General features: G+C 38.0%; 1 protein-coding gene across 6 annotated transcripts in view; it reads right to left on the bottom strand.

The window, feature by feature from the left end:
• Positions 1 to 20,000, bottom strand: part of LOC137970149 (uncharacterized) — an 85,836-nt gene that overhangs the window by 53,875 nt on the left and 11,961 nt on the right. For 3 of the 6 annotated variants that reach the window (XM_068816646.1, XM_068816651.1, XM_068816649.1), the window contains exons 2-4: positions 16,150 to 16,250; positions 9,285 to 9,420; positions 913 to 1,178 (exon numbers count right to left, since the gene is read on the bottom strand). The gene's annotated coding sequence lies outside the window, so the exon portion shown is untranslated. Of the gene's footprint in view, positions 844 to 912; positions 1,179 to 9,284; positions 9,421 to 16,149; positions 16,251 to 19,739; positions 19,856 to 20,000 lie in introns of those variants that run through there. The other 3 variants (XM_068816647.1, XM_068816648.1, XM_068816650.1) reach the window with 3 other exon arrangements.

Genomic DNA, 20,000 nt, shown 5'->3' with positions numbered 1-20,000 from the left:
TCATTATTAGAACGTGTAGCATGCATGTTAAACCTTTCTTGTCATAAGCTTTTTACAATTCCCGCCACGTTCAATTTGCAGCTGGATCATCTATGCCGAGCCAAGACTTGGTACGTCGACGGCACCTTCGAGCTCTGTCGCTATCCTTTCACCCAACTGTTTTCCATCAATGCGTTTGTCAAAAGCGGTGACCTAGCGAAACAAGTTTCCCTCTTGTTTGTGCTAATGTCCGGCAAGAAAAAACGAGACTACCGTGAGGTGAGTAGCATGAAGTGCCCAAATACCAACGCAAGGTTAACCACTTAAAATAGTCACAACATACACAGAACATGCAATCGTAAGTCAACCAAACATTGGTTAGTTATTTGACGGGCCAGTGTCACGCTATTTCCTGCCAGAGACGAACATCGTACTTATCTTCCAACGGTTCAGAGTCCAGACAACGACGCCTCTTCTCCAACAGCTTGTCCAGTATGTGGCAGATACATGGGTTTTCAGCACCATGTGGCCTCCTTCCTGTTGGTCTACCTTTTTAAATTACTGTAGCGATTTTTAGTTTCTTAAAGTTTATTGCCTTACGTCAATTGCAATGTAACATGAAAATTGTTATTTATTTGAAATTAGCTTCGTCGCGTTTTAGCTATTAGGTTTTCTATATAACAAATTATAGTAGCGACTTAATGTGCTTTGTCTTACATCAGTTGTCCTAAATCATTAAGTCGTTTGTGAATATTGTTACTTGTTTGAAATTAGTTTCATCACCTTAATTTTAGCTATTGGGTTTTCTACATAACAAATGATTGTAGCGATTTCAGTTCTTTGAAGTACTTTGCCTTACGTCAGTTGTAAAAAGTCTTTAAAAAGACATTACTTAGTGGAAGCTGTGTTAATTTTTATAAATGGAAGACTCGCCTTGCGTATACATCCGCTCGATCGGTTTATGGTCACCTCGCCACCAGCAAACTCACCACCAAGAGTCATCTCGCCACCACCAAATCGCCACCAGCAGACTCGCCACCAAGGCTCATCTCGTATTGCTTTGGTGACTCTAGTCAGAGCTATTATAGCACTCACCGGCAGAGCAATAGTGTGGCATGGTGTCTATCGACAAAATATTCAACAGTTTCATTTCGAATTTATTTGTGCCACGTGAAGTGCTTGCGGTTGGCAGGTCGCACCTGTAAAAAAAAATTAAGTCACAAACCATTCAACAGTGGGTGGTTTACTTGAGATTTCTCTCACAAATCGCTGAAGAGCGTATGAATGTTGGAATCACTAAGAGAGAACGAAGCTTTTATAGTGCGGGGTTTCGAGAAGTTTTGAAAACCGGGAAATGCGCCAACTGATCGATCGAAATGCAAATTACGCTTCGCCACCAGGAAGACTCGCCACCACCAAATCGCCACGTGCAAGGATGACAGTTTTTAAAGGCAGCTCAAGGTCTCTTTCGAATAGCTTATTCATTTATTATTGACCTTCTGAAGTATGACCAACATAACGCTTTACTGGGTTTCTCACGCTGGAAAACTGAACTTTAAACTTATTTATTATCTTTTTTCGTTAATAATTATATTAGTCAATTGAGACACCTGCTTTGAAATAGAAGGTATCTCAATTGATTATAACTTTAATTAAAACAATAATTATTTTAGTGACATGAATAAATTTTATTCTATTACATCAAATAGTTGTTAGCTCATTAGTTGAGTTAGAATTATGACAGATAGACGGTTAATTGATGCTCACGTACAACCAATATACTTTACTTACTTACACAAACTCATACAGGTACATGTAATGAAGAGGTATAATATAAGTTAGTAACTAGGAGTAATCGCTGATTAGGGAGTGCGTTCGACAAGGCAGGCGATGAAAAATAAATATCTGGAATCTTAAAAGCGACGAGTGATGGACTTCGACAACAATCTTTCGCCCGTCGAGCCGTAATCAAAGTGAGCTGTAGCTCTAATATTGTACAAGCGTGGTGTTTTGTACAACACTGCAATCAAATGGAAAATTATCTAGTAACTAATGGTTTAACAAAGACAGAGAAGGAATTGAACAACTTGGATCTGTGATCTCTGTTGTCTGGCTTATTTATAAGTTATTTGTACTCAATTCTGCACAGTCTTCCGGTAACAATTGGAAAATCACTAATTCTTGTTAGTCAAAAATTATTTGAAAGAAAGCTTCTTGCCCATTTTTTTGCTTGATAATTCAAGTAAAGGGTTTTTCAGTAAAGGGTTTGATGCTGAACACTGGTGGGAAATTTATTTGGTTGCGCTTTTGACACGGAGTGTGTTGGCAGCTTGTTTAGGGTAATTTGACACGACTGAGTTTCTTGTCTTCACGCATGTAATGAAATAGGAAGGGGTTTTTGCCTCTAATAGCAAACATGTTGTTTGTTTCAAAACATATTTCGCTGGAAAAGGTGACCTTTATGAATTCATCATGTTGTGTAATATGCAAGGTTAACTGGATAGTTTTTATGGCAACAGTAAAGCATTTTCCTGTCATAATGAGGTTATCGTCTTTCTGTTGTGTGCCTCGTGAGTTTGTATTTATCGTCTGCCGTTAACTTGACTTCCACTCTCAAAATTACCTCCAGACCTACTTTTTGCGTAGAATAAACTTTTAGAATGATATTCTTGTCTTCTGTGGTGATACTCAACGATTCGGAAACATTTTGTGAAAAAATACTTATAACGGGTTACACGCGCAACTTGATCGCCCGGTTATGCATAACATCCACTTGGTCGATTTCTCTGAAATTTGAAAGGATGATTGCTAACGAATTGAGAAAGATTTCTCTTAAGCATGAGAATAATGCAACTAAATTTGTTGCGTGGGTTGCTATTTTTGTTTTGATTGTTGTGCAAATTTTTGACAGAGAATATTAAATTATGAAAAAATATCTACGGATAGATCGTTAAAAAATCTTTATTTTTAGCGGTTATTTGAACAAAAAAGATCCAACGCTTGACGAGAAATAATATTTGTGTTAACATTTGAAAGAAGAAAAATTTCGCGGGAATCGCGACGCGGTGAAAATGAGTTAACAAATTTGTACACGTGCGTTGAAATGTGATACGCTAGGAGACCGGAATTTTTTCTCTCTGACAAATGATGCTAGTGCGAAGATTGTTTACATGAAACTCACGCTTTTTGCGACTTTTGAGTGTCATGAAATTACATCATTTGCGTGACAATATATCCATTTACTCTCATACAAAAACATTAAGATAGTAACAAACTTCATAATTATTTAACCATTTCTTCTGCTTTTGTGCTTGTTAGCATTGTGATTTGCGATAATTCGCAAGTCTGTGTTTGTATCTCATAGATGTTCAGATTTTTAATTACATGGCCGCTCAACCTCGCGATTGTGTAAATAGTTCACCCTGAAGTCAAAATAGATACGATTCTCAGGAACCCGACAGAGAAGGCTTCCTGACCCGACAGATGAAATGTAAATATTCTGTTAAATATTGCAACAAATTAAAAAACCAAAGACGTTGTTTTACTGTGAAAACGACGAGCGATTAACATTCTTTTCCCTAGTTCCTTCAGTTGACACAAGGTGATCACGTGCACCTTTACGGTTGCCTAGCCCGTGATCAAATTCTTCCTTTTGACAAAACATCATAAAAGTCAGAGACTGCAGAAATCTTCGTGTTTTTACGATCGACTGTCATTAATCTTTCGATGAGAATTCGATTCAGGGCTATATATAAAAACTATGTTATTTTTTTCCTTCTTCTGCCTTTGGCTTGTCTTTTTCTGTTAACTCCTGGCTTTTACGGTACTTTTTGGTGCAAACGTAAAGCTAAACAACGTTTTGACCTGGCATCAGATTAGACTAACAATAAGAGGAATTATGAAGCGGAAAGAACACCTCCAGTCCTTTCTTAGTGTGTGCAATAACCGTTTGCTTAGTGCAACTGCAAGACATGCTGGAAAACGTCCGTCAGAGCAATTTGCAGTTGCAGTTTTTTGCAGACTATTTATTTAAAGAAGAAACGAGTGAATTTTTCTCAAGAGCGTGTTTCGTTACCTTTAAACTGAATTTATTACCAAAGCTTAAAAAACTAAAAGACCTCAAAATGGGACAGGCCATTACAAAATAATTGAAGGTGTGAACGTGTGAGCCAAGTGCCTTTTGTTCTAACGAAAGGTATTAGTACTGGGTTGCCAAACCCAGTCGGAATCTGCGTTTCATTTGTCCGTGTTATTATTTTTTTCTTCTTTCTTTCTTTTCCGTGTCGGAAAAAGTTTTCCCTATCCCTCCCCTGCTAAGTAGTGTCTTTGTGCGTAGAGTCTTCTGGAGGTCTGTTTGGTCGGTTTCACGGGGTAGTAGAAATGGGTAGATTTTGTCCGGTGGACACAGAATATTTATCTTCACCTGCAATGGCGTCGAAAGTCATTGTCACGCGAATGGCGTTTTAATGGATCTTTAAACAAAATATACCCTTATGGAGCACAATAATGGAAAGTCAATTGGATAAACAAGACAGGCAGTGAAAAATATATACTCTGGAATCTTCTAAGCTACGAGTAATGGTCTTCGACAACAATTGCATCTTTCGCCGTCGGATGTTATCACAAAGCGAGCTTTTTTTCCAATGTTATTTGGCGAACTGTGGTGTTATGTCAAGACTGAAACCAAATGGCAAATTCTGTATGGGTTTAAAAGGAATCGAACGCCTTGAATGCATCACATTGTTTACTGAAGTTGTATCTCAGTTGTCTGGCAATTTACATATATTTTGTACGCAACTCTGCACAGTCTTCAGGTAAAAAACAAAAAATTGGAGAGCTTGTTGTCTCTTTTGTGCTTCATTATTCACGGTCAAGGTTTTATCGAAAAGTGTTTTAAGATCCTGAAATGCGAGACTGAAATTTATTTAATTGCTGTTGTTTCTTGTTTGCACGCACGCATTTAAGAAGGAAGGGTTTTTTCTCCTCTAATAGCAAATATTTTGTTTGTTTCAATAAATTTTACGCTGGATAAGGTTTTTGCGACATTTTTCGTCCAAATGAACGGCCAAAAATAAAGCTTTTTAACGACCTTTAAGCGGAATGTGCTTTTGTAATTTAATATTCTCTGTCAAAAATTTGCATAAGTAAGAAGCTTGAAATAAACATCGCCATACAGCAAAATTTAGTCGCTGATTTACCTCTTCGTCGAGTTCTCGTTAATATTTTAACTGTGGTGTTATGTAGAACACTGAAACCAAACGGCAAATTTTCTGGTAACTTTTTCGAGTTGGATACCAGGGACGGAATCGAACGCCTTTAGTACTCTGTGTTTACAACTTCTTAAAGTGCCCCTGTGATTAAAAAAACAAACCACTTCCTTTTTTCTTTCAGATTTTGAAAGTGTGTTTGCTTAACACCTGACTGGCAAAATTTTGAGCTTAGTTTTTTATCCAAAGGCCGTTTACTTTGAGTGTAAGTTTTCGATTTCACGGTCCGCCATTACTCACGTTCAAAACTGACCGATTGGACTCAGACGGTTGGATCCAGGGAAAAGTGACGTCAGAGGCTCACTAGCTTAAAATTTCAGCGTGTGAACGCAGCTTATTATATATGCAATACGTGAGTTTAAAAGTCTGAAAGCCCAAAACGCCCGTGCTGCATATTAATTCTGCGGCGTACACACGAATTGCATTCTTAAACTAGTGAGCCTTTGACGTCATTTTCTCCTCGATCCAGCTCTCTCAAGAACATAATGTTAGTAATGGCGGACCATTTAATAGGAAAATTACAGTTAAAATAAAGAGGTGTCTTTGAAATCAAGGCTTAAAACGTGGGTCACTTAGTGTTTTGTTAACATAGTTTTGAAATCCAAACAAAAATATGAATTGATTTTTTGGTCACAGGGGCACTGTAACTTTACAAAATCTCTTGCTATGCTTTCAAGGGCTGCTATTAACTTTCCCTGGGGAAACGCTGAAACAAGGAACCAGTGCTTGCTTCCAGGAGGGTTGCATGGAGCAAAAATGACACCTTGCCCTAAAAGGTCTGTTGAAAAAGAGTTCTTAATTAATTAATAACAGAAACCCTTAAGGGTTGAAACATGTAACGCGCGTTCACAGCTTCCGAATATTCAGTGTGAACTGATTGGTTGAATGTTTCAGTGCTAAGTACCATATTTGGAAACCTCTCGCTCTTGTTGTTCCAAATATGGTACTTAGCAAATTGAATATTCCGAAGCTTGTGTCCCAGCACACAAGGGGCCGTTACGTGTTTCAACCCTTATGGGTTTCTGTTAATAATTAATAAAGTAGCTGCTTTCTCAAAAGGCTTCCAAAGGAAACACAACTGCCTCTGAAACATCTGTTCTGGCTGCTTGAGGGATTTCTAGATCGTTAGATAATTATCTTCCTCTACCACATAGCCACTTTTCAGGGAATACAGATCACTTTAGGAGCAATAATGCCTTTGCCAATGGGAGCCCTATTGTTGGTGAGGTTTTGAGGTGCTGCCACGAAAGAAAAAATTCTTTTGATCGCTATGCTATAGCCACGATGAAGCGACTACCTGGACGGCTCGCCTACTGCACCATTGGTCATTTGCCAAGGGAGATTTCTCGAATAATTCGCTTTTTTCTCTTGTACTGAGGAAGTGTTACAGGAACTAATTCAGCAAGATTAGTCAGATGATGAGGAATAAGGGCATGCGTTGAACTGAAATTTGAGCCGTCTTACTTGAATGTAAACTCCTAGCAAACGGAAAGCTTTAATAAAGGATTTTATAAAGGTCTATAAATTTCGCAACTTTTTTTCGCGGGACTTTAATTTCGCGAATTTTTTTGACTTGCGAAAATCGCGAAAATAAGTGATAATAAGGTACAATACCATAGCATTACGTGTATTTCTGTTGTTCCATCTTCTAGGAAGAAATATTTCAATTCAAACGAACAACAATGCTCTGCACCAAGCAATTCAATTACTGATTCGCTGACATGCAAAGACTTGCACGAAAAGCTTTTATCTTTAGAAAAGCTACCAACCCCTACAGTAGAAAAGAAACTTGTAGAACAAGGTTAACAAAATGCCCTTCAATGTACAGTAACAAGAGAAACTAAACTGACGATGTTCCAATATAAGATAATCCATCACATCATACCTAGCAATTGCTTATTATATAAAATAAAGAAACTTCCCTTTTTTTCCCTTCTGACAATCACACTCTCTCACACCTATTTATTGAATGTACATACATAAGTTAAATCTTTCTGGCCAAAATTTCAAGACCAGCATTGCTTCCACGGTGGAATCAAAGTCAACCTTTGAAGTTTACATTTCGCTTTTCTCGCTATTGTTTAGCACTTAGCCATGTCATTATTATAGGGAAAATTCAAATACTAACTGTTCGTCAACTCCAAGAATAAGCATAAAAACAAGTTTGGTGAATGAATATGTTTAGTTCACGACAAGCTATGTTTCCAAAAATGCAGATCAAAATCAGGAGAACAATAATTTTATATATACAAAAAAAGAAAGCTTCTTATTACATGTAAACACTTTGTGTTTTTAAAACTTTATTTAGTAATTACTCGTCTGGTAGTCTTTTTCAGTGTTACATGAGTAAAGTATATCATTTTCATGTAAGTAGTATTGCAGGCAGTATTGATTTAAAAATATTTATATTGTGTAGTGCAAGTGTTATTGCTAATAAAATTGAAAGAAAACATCTTGGAGGATCATAAAGGCAAATAACTCTTTTAAGAGGACTTGCATAATATACATGTAAACAATTCAGGTAATTCCCTTGAAAATGACGCACTATCCAGATCTTTGTCAAACTAGGGACCATTTATATTCATCAACCGGACATTAAATAAATGCAAAAACAGATGGGGTCACTGTGCTTGTTTTCGCGCTGCCTGACCTATTCTAAGTGTCTTTTACCAAAGTATGCGAGAAGCATTCGAAACTTGATCAACCGGAAAAATTGTTTTCATTAGCAAAAGCTAATGAATATTACTGAAAACTTGAGCATACTTGTTTGTCTGGGCTGAAATCCTTCGGTGAAGTAATTTCAAATTGCTCAATCTTGCAAAGAAATGTAAGCAAATTGCACCGCTACATCATCACCTCACACTCAGTGGCTGGCTCCAAAGGCAGCTTCACTTCAGTTATATATAAATACTACAACTCCTACTATCCAACGTTTTTTCTCCTTAACATATGTTTTCCATGTACCCATTACAAGTACAGAACACCGTTATATAGGGGGGCCACCATGTTCGATCAGGAGGAAATAGCCATTTCTTGACAGATTAAGCTTAGCGTCACTGAAAATCCGGCATTTTATCAATGTGCGCGAGCTAATGCGAGCGCCAATGACACAAGAAATTATGCAAAGTGGGGTTGCACAATGAAAAACCACGGAAACACCTTAAAAATTGTGTATTACTTACATTTCAGGCTAAATAATTCCTCTTACGACATCTTAATTATTAACATGCACTGCATGTCACTATCATTGAACAATGCTCAAGAAGATGAGAAAATTACATGACCAGTCATATTAAGAAAATATTATGGTAACTATTCTATGCGAGGAAATTTGCTTTTGGTCACCGTACGACTGTACGACTGTCCATACGTCCACCTCTCTGTGGTGCAACTGATGATTTTTAGGCGGGAACATCTTTGATATTGGATATCCGTGTTACAGTTAATTGACACCTGTCAAAACAAGTTATCTGCTGACTAGTATCATTCGACCATATCGCAGGCTCAAGTTTAAAGTTTATCGAGGTCATCTGCTTTCTTTTTTTTTTTCTTAATTTGACCGTTGACCAGGTACTGGTTTCTGATTGGATCAAAACAACACAGGAGCTCCGCTTTCAGGCTTGGCTAAATCTACATAATTATTAGTTGACTCCTGGGAAAGAGATCCCAGACGATTTTACTTGTCAACTCGGGGTGTCCTAAAGTGCCAGAGGGGTCAATGGGTTAATGAGCACAACACTCGAGAGAATGATGCATTGCATCCACACCTTGCAGATAAAAAATAATAATTAATGAACAATCTCCCTGGCACATAATTATCTTGCTAATCGATAAAGTGCTCTGATTCTCCTCTAGTTATTTGTACATTTTTGGCCAATATCATAAATTATGTAAGTTACCAGGTGCAGACATTTATAAGAACAATGGTCATTGTGAGGTTGTCAGTAGACAAGTGTGCATACAGTGTCTTCTGGCATCCGAGTATCACTGTAATTAAGGCCTCTCTTTGACAACAATCAGTGCCAAAAAAACACTCACCTGTAGAATATTATGGTATTGTGTGTAATAGTCAGCTCAACAGTACAAGTAGGTGTCCAGGTCATCAAGTTGATTGGTAAAACCAGTACTGTTCAAATCTCACAACTTGCATCTTAACCATACACTTCAGTGATGCCTGCAAAAACCATTTAAGACAAAATCAAAAATTCAACACATGTAAAGACACAGCACATGTATAAAATAATAAAAGTAGGCACGCAGTTGTGCACACGAGTCTATGTTGCATAAGTAGAGGCAACGAACCTTGTACTCTAACTCTTCCCTCAGCCACTAAGCAGCAGGGGAAAGAGCCTGGGCAAGAAGTTAATGTTAAGTAGTCACAATAATACTTAGATTATACAATAAGTAATCCACATGACCTTTCTTATCTTTGTACAATTTAAAGTAGGTGCACAGTCTGTTTTATACATGTGTCACCCACAATGTTGAAATGTTAAATGAACAAAATTAATTAAGAAATCAAAACACCATGTTCAATGTCATATTCATTGTATTAAACTACCCCCGTGTTTCCTTTCTCTTCCCCTCCCCTGAGGTGCAGCAGGCCCCCAATGTAGTATTCACCAGATTAGTGACTAGAGATTTTTCACGAGGAGGCAGCGAATTGTACGCATTTTAACATTTTAAGCATGGTGAAATGGACGACAAAGACAACAAGTTAATGCATTATATTTAAGTTATTTTAATTTATTTCTAAAACAATAATTATTATTAAGAGTAAATGGCCAAGAAAGGTTACATATATTTTCTATAAATTATATGAACATGCTAGAAACAAAATTGGGCCATAAAAGGCTCTTTGTATCGATGCTTTGCCTCTGACGTCACGGCCCCGCTATGTTGGTGTACAGAACAATGCAGAAAGATGTTTTTCAGGAAATCGACTCTATTATTATGCAAAACTTGTGGGGCCATTTTCTATTGCTTTGTAAATCAACATAGTTGTCTCATCATGTGGATGCAAACCAAGAATATTTTGAATTGTGTTACACACAAAGATAATCTGATCGAAATGCTGATCAGCATGAACACATCAGTCCCTGTGCAATCAAAACTAACAGAAGTGAACTCAGAAATCTTTACGATGAGACTGGTCCTAAAAGAAAAAAAATATGAAGGGCATTAAAACACCATCTATAACATATCCATTGCATCACACATCTGTCAATGGTACACAAGAAAGGTCACATTAACGGTATTTAACAAGCGACAGCCTTCAAATTATAAAGAAACACTTATCAACAAAGTTTCAGTGAAAATTTTTAACCAAAGCATGTGTACTCACCTCAACAAAAGTGGCAAGAAATCAAAGGAAGACACTTTTCCAGTACATCTTAAAATATTTTCTCAACAAGTAATCTCTGACTCAGTCACAACTTACTCTGACATCATAAATTGTGTCCCACATAATGCCAAGACAGTCAACCAGCCAGCCATCTTTCAGTAACATATGTAGCGATATGTTGCTAAGCAATGTAGACACAAAAATGGTCACTGAGTACTGCGTCATGCTAAGAAGTTATTTATAAGTACTGTACATGTAGCTCTCAAGCCACAGAGGTATAGTACCAAACTATCCCCTCCCCCCTCCTGGACAGGAAGGTTGTCCATTGAAAGGTTGCCCTTCCTTCCATGGGTGGGGAGAGAGTGAAACGAGGTTCCTTGTCAATGGAAACACTGTGGTTGCTTAACTAAGGTAAACTTTAAACCAATGACCTGAGGATGAAAATGTGGTCAGTAATCGCCAACACCTTCACCCAGTCATTACTGTAACAATTACTTTTTATCCATTGCTTAACAAAGTCAGTTTCCTACATCTTGCTGTTCTGTTGTTTTCTGTTAAAAGTTAAATCAGACCACAGAGCGACCTGGTTTGTAAGACCTCAGTTTCTTTCTTAATTAACGGATTTTCTTCCATGTCATAACTCCATTCTTTCCTGAGAGTGAGACTAACAGATTTTACTCTGTGTAAAAGAAACCCTTAATAAAGCCTAGTACTTGCTGGGCAAGGGATTTGTATGCTATTGTGCCAGGTTAAAAAACAGCTCAGAACACCAGCAAAAGTTATTGAAGATATTCTGCACTGGCAATTTCAGCCTGACTTTTACCCCATAATCCTTTGTAAGCTGCAGTTTGTCTGACAAATGTCCTCTCTGCAGATTTGTGAACTTCTGATTTATGGCAATGGGTAAATTAAATTGTATCAAAATTATGACAAACTATTAAATATATGTTTAAATGTACCAAGTTGTTTTTTGTTGCTGAGAAGACAATTCTGTTGCGGAGAGGACATGATATTCTCAAAGTTTAATCTGTTGATGAAACTCAATTCTTTTTTTATGCTTCAATAAGTCTCACTGCTGTGATAAGTTTTACTATTGCTCATTAAAGCCCTATCAAAGTGGTTTATTCATTCTCTGTTCATAAAATGCTCCTACAAGATGTTTTGCAACTAAGCATGTGTAGTGAGGTGGAACTGTATTCTGAGAAATCCCCATTGCCATGAGCTTCAGGAACTTGACCTGTTTATCACAGATGAAAGCACTTTCAAGTTTTCAGCAATGAGTCCAAATACTAAAAGAAGTATAAAGTTTAGAAAAGAGTTGAAAAAAGATCCAGAAAAGCAAGAGATTTACTGAAAAAAGGATAGAGAACAAAAGAAGAAGCAGTATCATAAAAAAATGGCCAAGTTGTTTGTGGAGGAGAGAGAAAAGTTAAAAGAAAAGGATCAGTTAAGGAAGAAAAAGGAGAGAAAACGTAAAAAAAGTGAGAAAGCAAAAAAGTCAGGTAGCCAGAATAAGTTTGTTGCCTCTACAAGTCTGTTTATAAGCCCTCAAAGACTTGGTAAGCCAGTACACCGAGTGAAAGAAGTAACTCCTGTTAGGGTGGTGCATTACTAGAGTGATGGAGCAGGATCACAATTCAAGAATCGATACAACCTTTCAAGTTGACTCTACCATGAGGAAGACTTCAATTGCAAAGCCACCTGGAGTTTCTTTGAAACTGCTCGTGGCAAAGGTCCAGTCGATGGACTAGGAGAAGTTCAAAGGGCAGTGTGGCGGTCAATCCTTCAAAACAACACAGTGGTCACAAATCCAGAAGAACTGCCCAAAAATTGTGCAAGAAGGTCAAAATTGGAAATGGCTATGATTGCGGTGTTTTTGTTTCTCAGTATGCAAGATGCCTGGTTAGCAAAGGATCGATGATAAAGCAGTTTGATATTCCTGACTTCAGGAAAAGCATGATCCTTGAGCTTCATGAGAAGAAGCTGAATCCCATCTCAGCTGAGCCAATTAAACCCAACGAGTATTATGCTGTTGACTACATCAACAATTATTACTTTGGTAGAGTTCTAGAAGCCAAATCAAATGGCTTCATCAAGTTCAAGTTTTTGCACAGTGCCGGTCGTAAGAAACATGATTGGCCCAGAAGAGATGACATTCATGAAGTACATGTTCCTTGCATTTTTTATGGGCCAGTGCATCTGGAGGGAAATAGGCCTTTTGTAATTACAGAGCATCAGGAAGTTGAAAAAGTATTTTTGACAGCTAAAAAGCAAATGTTTTGAAGTTCTTGCCAAGACACAACCAACAGCAGTTCTTGAGTAAATGTTTTCTAAATTTTGTACCTAAAGTTTGGTTGCTGCTTTGTTTACAGTACTTGTGTATTTGACATTTTGGCTGTCAAGGAAACTTGTGTTTGAAAAGTCAGTCTATAGTTTTCAGCTTGTTACCCAAGAGACCATGTTATTATACATAATAGCATTTGTTTACAGTACTTACAAGTGCATTTTGACATTTTGGTTGTCAATGAAACTCGTGTTTAAAAAGCCAGTCTACAGTTCTCAGCTTGTTGCCCAAGAGGCCATGTTACTATACATGCACATTTTGTGTACGGATATTATAAAAGTCTCAAGACATTGAGTGTTGAGTTTGATGGTAGTTGATTTCACTTTTTTAATGAGCAAATCTTGAAATGGCCTATTTTAAAGCCTTCCATCAAGATTGTGAAAATTAAAGACCACTTTAATTTTTTGTTCTTAGCCTTTTCGTGGATATGGAAAAAATTGTCCTCTCCGCAATGTCCTTTCCGCAACAGACCCTCTTTGAACATTTTAAAATTTCTACCAATAAAGAGTCATGTGTTTCCTCATTTTAATCCTCATACTTTAACAACATACACTAGGGCAGTAAACAAGATGACTAAGATTCCAGAATGACCAGTCAATTCAGAGGGATTTGAACATAAATATTGTGTGCTGAAAAATGGAAATTTTCTGATGTCCTCTCCACAACAGCATTGTCTTTGTTGCTGTCAATCTCAGATTTTTTTCAGACTGAATCAAAACAGTGTAATGCATCAATTTTATAGTGAACTTCAACATGACATAAAAACAATTTGGGTATAATAAATAACTGCAAAGTTGGAGGCTAAAATGATTCTAAAATGTCCTCTCTGCAACATACAAAATACTGTGGAATGACCCGCATGTGTATTTTAATGAATCATTTACATAAACTTATTATCAGCCAAGAATCACGATTGAATATTCAAAATGAATTCACTGCATGATTAGCCATCTCTGAAAAATGAGTGCGATATAACAGGTAATATTTCATTTGAAATTCTACAAACAAAGGGCTTGTTAGTACTTGAGTTTTTAATTAAGGATTATATTTTGCTGAATACCCAAACCAAAAATCTTGAGAATTGCAGAGATCATCTAATTTTAAACACTTGTTTTAAATTTTTAAAATTTAGATGAGCATATCCTGTTCATGTAGCTTTCACCATGGAAATTAAAATGTTCAAAATGTTAATGAGACAAACCACAAACAATCACAATGATCAACAGAGATTTTTGCTTAAAAGAGATGAAATCTAATATTATTTCCAATGGAATTGTTGATCACTTTGTGCCTGCACCCTTGACATTTGAAATAATAATATTGCACTTCCTTAGAGTGACATGAACATTTGATATTTGTTTCCAAGATAATTTTAATTAATTGTAAGATAATCAGTGTTAAATCAGGCAAGCTTCTAAACAAACCACAGATGCGAAGCAATCATCTCAATACATAGAAAAAATGGGAGTTTAATACAACTCTATACTTGTCAACACCCTTTTACCCCTTGAGTAGCACAAATTAACTTTGTGTTTCAAATGTTTGCCAATGCCTTTAAATGTCAGGTCAAGCTGTAGCAGAAGTATCAAATTATACTGCAAACAAGCAGTTTGTCGAAAAGCACCACCTTAGGTATCGGCCCAGTCATATGATGCCCAAAAGTGGCAATTTTTGGCAACAACCATTCATATCTGTCTGAATGTAAAAAGAGGCAATGGCTTTTCTCTGCATTTTGGGGCGACATGCCTATAATAACAGTATACAATTTTCAGTGATGCAGCTCTGGGGTCAATGGCTTGAACTTCCGGTAAAAATGCTATGTCAGTTATCCCATTTTCGTGTGCCTGGGGCGATCAATTTAATCATCTGAAAAGTACGAATATTTTGTTTCTCTATTTTTTCTTGGTAAGAAAGAAGATTAGGAAATATGAATGGGCTTTTTTTATTTATTTTCCTGTTAGTGTTCATTAAGTACTCTTCAATTATCCCTTAGACCTGATAAAACAATTGATGTGAACGATTCCACAAAAAGTGTGTCTCTTGGGAGTCCAAGCAAAGATTCAAAATGTGAGGGGGAAGATACTAGGATACAATAAAAACAAGCTGGGCCTCATTACAATTCTTTATAAAAGGAACTCTATTGAGGAGTGTTTTATAGGATTTTAAGTTCATGCACATGATGCTTTATCAATGTTTTGATAGGCTCTCAGGCGCATGAATTCTTGAATTTTTCTTTCTGACTGGCTAAAAAAAAGTCTCACAAAAGCTTTGTGCTGCATTTAATTCAACTGACTTATACTTAATGACATTTAAAATGCACATTTTAACAACCTCTTGGGAGTTAGACATTTAGATTTCAATATGCCTGAAGCCGGATGGTTTATGGTTCTACTTGTCAATGTGGGGTACTTTGTGAAAAAATTCTATTTCAGTAATTAGAGGGTGGGGACATTCTTTCATCTGAAAAGGCCCAATGAGGGAGCGTTGGAAAAACCATTTAGCTAAATAACTGGAGTCCCCTGGCAGAAGAACTGATTTCAACATACCAAAGGTTGCCAAAATTTACGGTTATTGCTTGATTTTGAATGCTTTAGTGCTTAAAGCGATTACGATTTGTTTGTTACAAATAAGGGTATTCAGCAGTTACTCTAAAGTTTGTTTTAGGTACATTACTGTCTGGAAGTTATGGCGATTATCTTCAGTGCACGCTTTAGTGCCAAAACGCGAATTATTTTAAGTAGTTGATTCATTTCAATATGGCAAGGTAAAACTCTTTCTAAAGACAAGGGAATGCATGGAAACTCGAATATAAACAGAGATACGGTTCGTAATGACTGAAACAAACATATCGTAATCGCTTAAACCACAGAAACATTCATTGAAAATTGAACAAAAATTATCCTTTGGAGTAACTATATACCATGGCTTCCGCGGCGTTCTCTGAAGAACGAGTCTGAGCAGCTAACTTCAAAGAAATATGTAGGGATATCACAGTTAAAAGCTCCTATTATAAAAGCTCCTATAATAGGAGCTTTTAACAGTGATATCCCTACACATTTCTTTTAAGTTAGCTAAAAGCAAGCCAAGGACTCCCAAGAAGACATGGCATTACCCAAATCCCTCACTTACATTTGTACGCAACCTCAAAGAAATTCTGCAACGACACCGTGAGCAACCGTTGAAAATTCTCAAAAACATTCATTTCATGCCCCTACCGTTTCAATTGAAGAATTGAGCTTACTCTACTCTCATTTTCCTTTCTCTGGCCTTGAGCTGGACGGTACTTGGCATCACGCGTTATAGAGAACAGTTTATGCTGAAACAAAAATGTTTTCTCATTGGTTTTCGTGAAGGACAATGAAAAGAGTCCCTGATTGGTGCATTTATGTTAGTACAGTACAAGGAAGATCTACAAGGATGGGTTACGTTTTTGCAAGCGATGGCCGGGTAGCACTTATATTTCAACAGACTTAGAGGGTAATGTGAAGTGCTAGTTTTCTACCCATATGAACCATGTGAGCGTTAGCTCTACTAATGGAAACGGGCCCACACAAGGACAGAGAAAAACTCTGACCAGGGTGGGAATTGAACCCACGACCGTCGGGTTTGATCACCGCTGCTCCACAGACTGAGCTCCATGGTCAGACGGGAGCAGGTCGTGGGAATTTAAGATGTCAATGTCACGGCAATGAATGTGTAGAAGTACAAGGAAGCGTTACGTTTCTTTTCCCACAACCTGCTCTCGCCTGACCTTGCAACTCAATCGATGGAGCAGCGGTGATCTAACCGGAAGGTCGTGGGTTCAATTCCCAAACTGGTCAGAGTTTTTCTCTGTCCTTGTGTGGGCCCATTTCCATTAGCAGGGCTAACGCTCGCATGGTTCATATGGGTAGAAAACTCAGTAGCACTTCACATAACCCTATGACGTTTCCAGGGTTTGCCCCTGAGTTAGAGCAAAGTTCAAGTGATTTTACACTTGACATACGAGGGAGATGGGGAAGCTACCATTAGTGGAACCCTGGTGACATGATTCATGAATACACGAACAAATTGGCCGTGTTTAAACTAGAGGACGTCTAAGACGACCAGTCGCACTAAACGTCTGGCTGCAAGTGCGACTATTATAAATACGGGAAGTATTTAACTTCGACGGCTAGAAATCAAATTCATGATTTTCTTAAAAAGAAACTGGGAAAAACCGCGTGCCCTTCATTGCTAAGTGCGTCCCAGTTGAGTGCGTCTCTTTATACTAGACGGCTTAGACGTCTGAGACGACTAAGACGTCTGTTAAGTGCGTTGTTTCGACGCACTTAACTTGAGACGTTCAATTCGTCTGACGTTTAATGTGTCCACCTTATTTCCTGTCAGTGTATACTAGTCGTCTAAGACGTCTGAGACGACTTAGACGTCCTCTAGTATAAAACGGCCATAAAATAAATGAAAAAAGGTAGTTAAAAAAGAAATATTTCTTTGAGATTTTCGCGGCTTTCTGTGTTACTTTACTGTGGTGACGCAAGCTTTACCCTAGCCCTGACTACGAGATCATGCAAATCAATATAGTGTTTAACTTCCTGGAAGATTTCAACAGCACCCTAGAGAAAGACCTTTATGACCTAGCTCACAAGAACGAAACCAAGAAACTCCTAACCAACTGCCAGAAATGGATCATCACATAAAACTGCGAAGTCATCAAGAAATTCTACAGTTTGAGACACTGAGATACAAATATCCTTACAAGGAAGGGTTATGTTTTTCAACATAATTAACTATTGTAGGGTAATGTGAAGTGCTTTTTTTACCCATATGAACCATGTGAGCGTCAGCCCTACTAATGGAATTGGGCCCACACAAGGACAGAGAAAAACTCTGACCTGGGTGGGAATTGAAGCCACGACATTTGGGTGAGATCACCGCTGCTCTACCGACTGAGCTCCATGATCAGACGGGAGCAGGTCTTGGGAATGAAACCGAGGGATTTATCATTAACGATGAAATGGTGTGTATGAAATGAATCATATATTGAACTGTGGATAGGAAATCAAGTGAAGCTATGATCCTTGCAGTTATGAACACCATTTTAGCAATTGCGAAAAGAGGCCTGAAAAATTCCGGGCCTCGACGGGGTTTGAACCCGTGACCCCGCGATACTGGTGCGACGCTCTAACCAACGGAGATATGAAGACCACTGATGTTGGGAACTGGTCATTCCTAAGAACCTTCATAGTTCATTCGCACCGGTATCGCGAGGTCACGGGTTTAACCTGTTGAAGCCCTGAATTTTTCAGACTTCTCTAGCAATTGCTAACATGATTGCGTTCATAACTGCGGGGATCATAGCTTTACTGGATTTATTATTGCCTCACAAGACCAAACCTTTGCGACCACAGCATATTACCATCACATCACCAAAGATGGAACAGACCCGCAGTGCCCCATGTACCACAAATCACAAGAAACTACTATTGACCATTTATTTTCGGGCTGCCCAGAGCTAGCAAAAACAGACTATATACATCGTAATAACGTCACAACGTGGCAGCCTGCATACACTTGAAGATTTGTAAGCAGTACGCAATACATTCAGCAGGCAAATGGTACGGACACGTCCAGAGAACGGTGGAGGAAAAAGGTGACGTCACCATCCAGCATGATATGCCCGTTCATACAGACAAAGAAATAGCTGCTAATCGTTCTGACATTGTTGTTAAGAACATGCGGGATAAAAAATGCAGTTTTACTGATGTGGCCTCCATCGGAAAAGTCATCTATAACAGATGATCTGGAAACAGAAATCGCAAGAACGTGGCAGATGAAGTTAGAAATAATCCCTACAGTCGTAGCTATTGTAGGTGTACTGTGAGTTATTAAAAAAAGATTCAGAGAAGCTCATCATTGAAACCTTACTGGGGGAAAATCAACCTCAAGGAAATTCAAAAGACAACATCCCTGGGAACTGCACATATTCTGCGGAAGGTTTTATCAATCATACAAAACGAGGACAGAGAACCCTCCAGTGCCCTAGCCGGGTTCATGGTTTGAACCCGGCCGGCCTTTGGGGAAAAAATGCTCCATCATGAACTGAATAATAATAATAATAATAATAATAATAATAATAATAATAATAATGATGATGATGATGATGATGATGATAATAATAATAATAAGAAGAAGAAGAAGAAGAAGAATACGTTTATTCAAACACGATAAGGGTTAAAGCTTGATTATCTGTCAAAAACATCTGAAACATCGATCGAGAGAAACTTTGACAACTAATCTCACGTCCTTTTAATTTTAATACTTCGCCATCATATCGCCCTCACCAACGTCGTCGACTTTTACATTCCCATATAGGCATGCTCAGTAGACATGTCATGGAATTCAACGGCGCCGTAGTGCAAACGTCGTCGATTCGTAAGTTCCTTAATATATTTTAATCACGACCCGGTCTATTCTTTGGACTGTGATAACATTGCTTTCATCTCAACATTACCACGTTACTTTTCCCCGTTTTTTCTCATATTAACAGGTACAGCTGTTTCGAGAGAGGTTGTCCAAAAGAAGCGTAAGAGCGTTCGTGACAATGCCGAAAGTATTCATTATAATTGAGTAAAGTACGATCGTCGGGGTGATTGTAGTCCTGAGAAGGACTGTTTGAGATGACATGTATTCAGTGTTTCAGTGTGTAGTGAACGCCCAGAATCGAAGATGCCACGACCGTACAGTGAAGACCTACGATGGCGAGCTATTTGGATGAAAGGGTTCTTAGGATATAGCGTTTAAAAAGTAGCAGTACGCGCAGACTTACGTTGAAGCTCTCTCCCGCTATCACGCTACCAAAACACGTCCATAAACAAGAGGGATCAGCAAAATCGATGGTTCAACACGTGCGCCACGATTTTTGGTACATTTCTTAAACTTTCCCTGCGAAACATGACATAAAATAAGTAAGGTTAAAGTCTTCAGATCTTACTTTCTCTGTGAATCCTAACCCTTTGTAACTATAATTCATGTCCTGGAACATTTGACTGAATTTTGAAACTCACTTATATCTCAATGTCAGTAACCC

Source organism: Montipora foliosa, chromosome 9, assembly GCF_036669935.1.
Source record: "Montipora foliosa isolate CH-2021 chromosome 9, ASM3666993v2, whole genome shotgun sequence".
NCBI lineage: Eukaryota > Metazoa > Cnidaria > Anthozoa > Scleractinia > Acroporidae > Montipora > Montipora foliosa.
The sequence above is the reverse complement of the archived record's forward strand: the minus strand, read 5'-3'. Positions and strand labels throughout refer to the sequence as shown.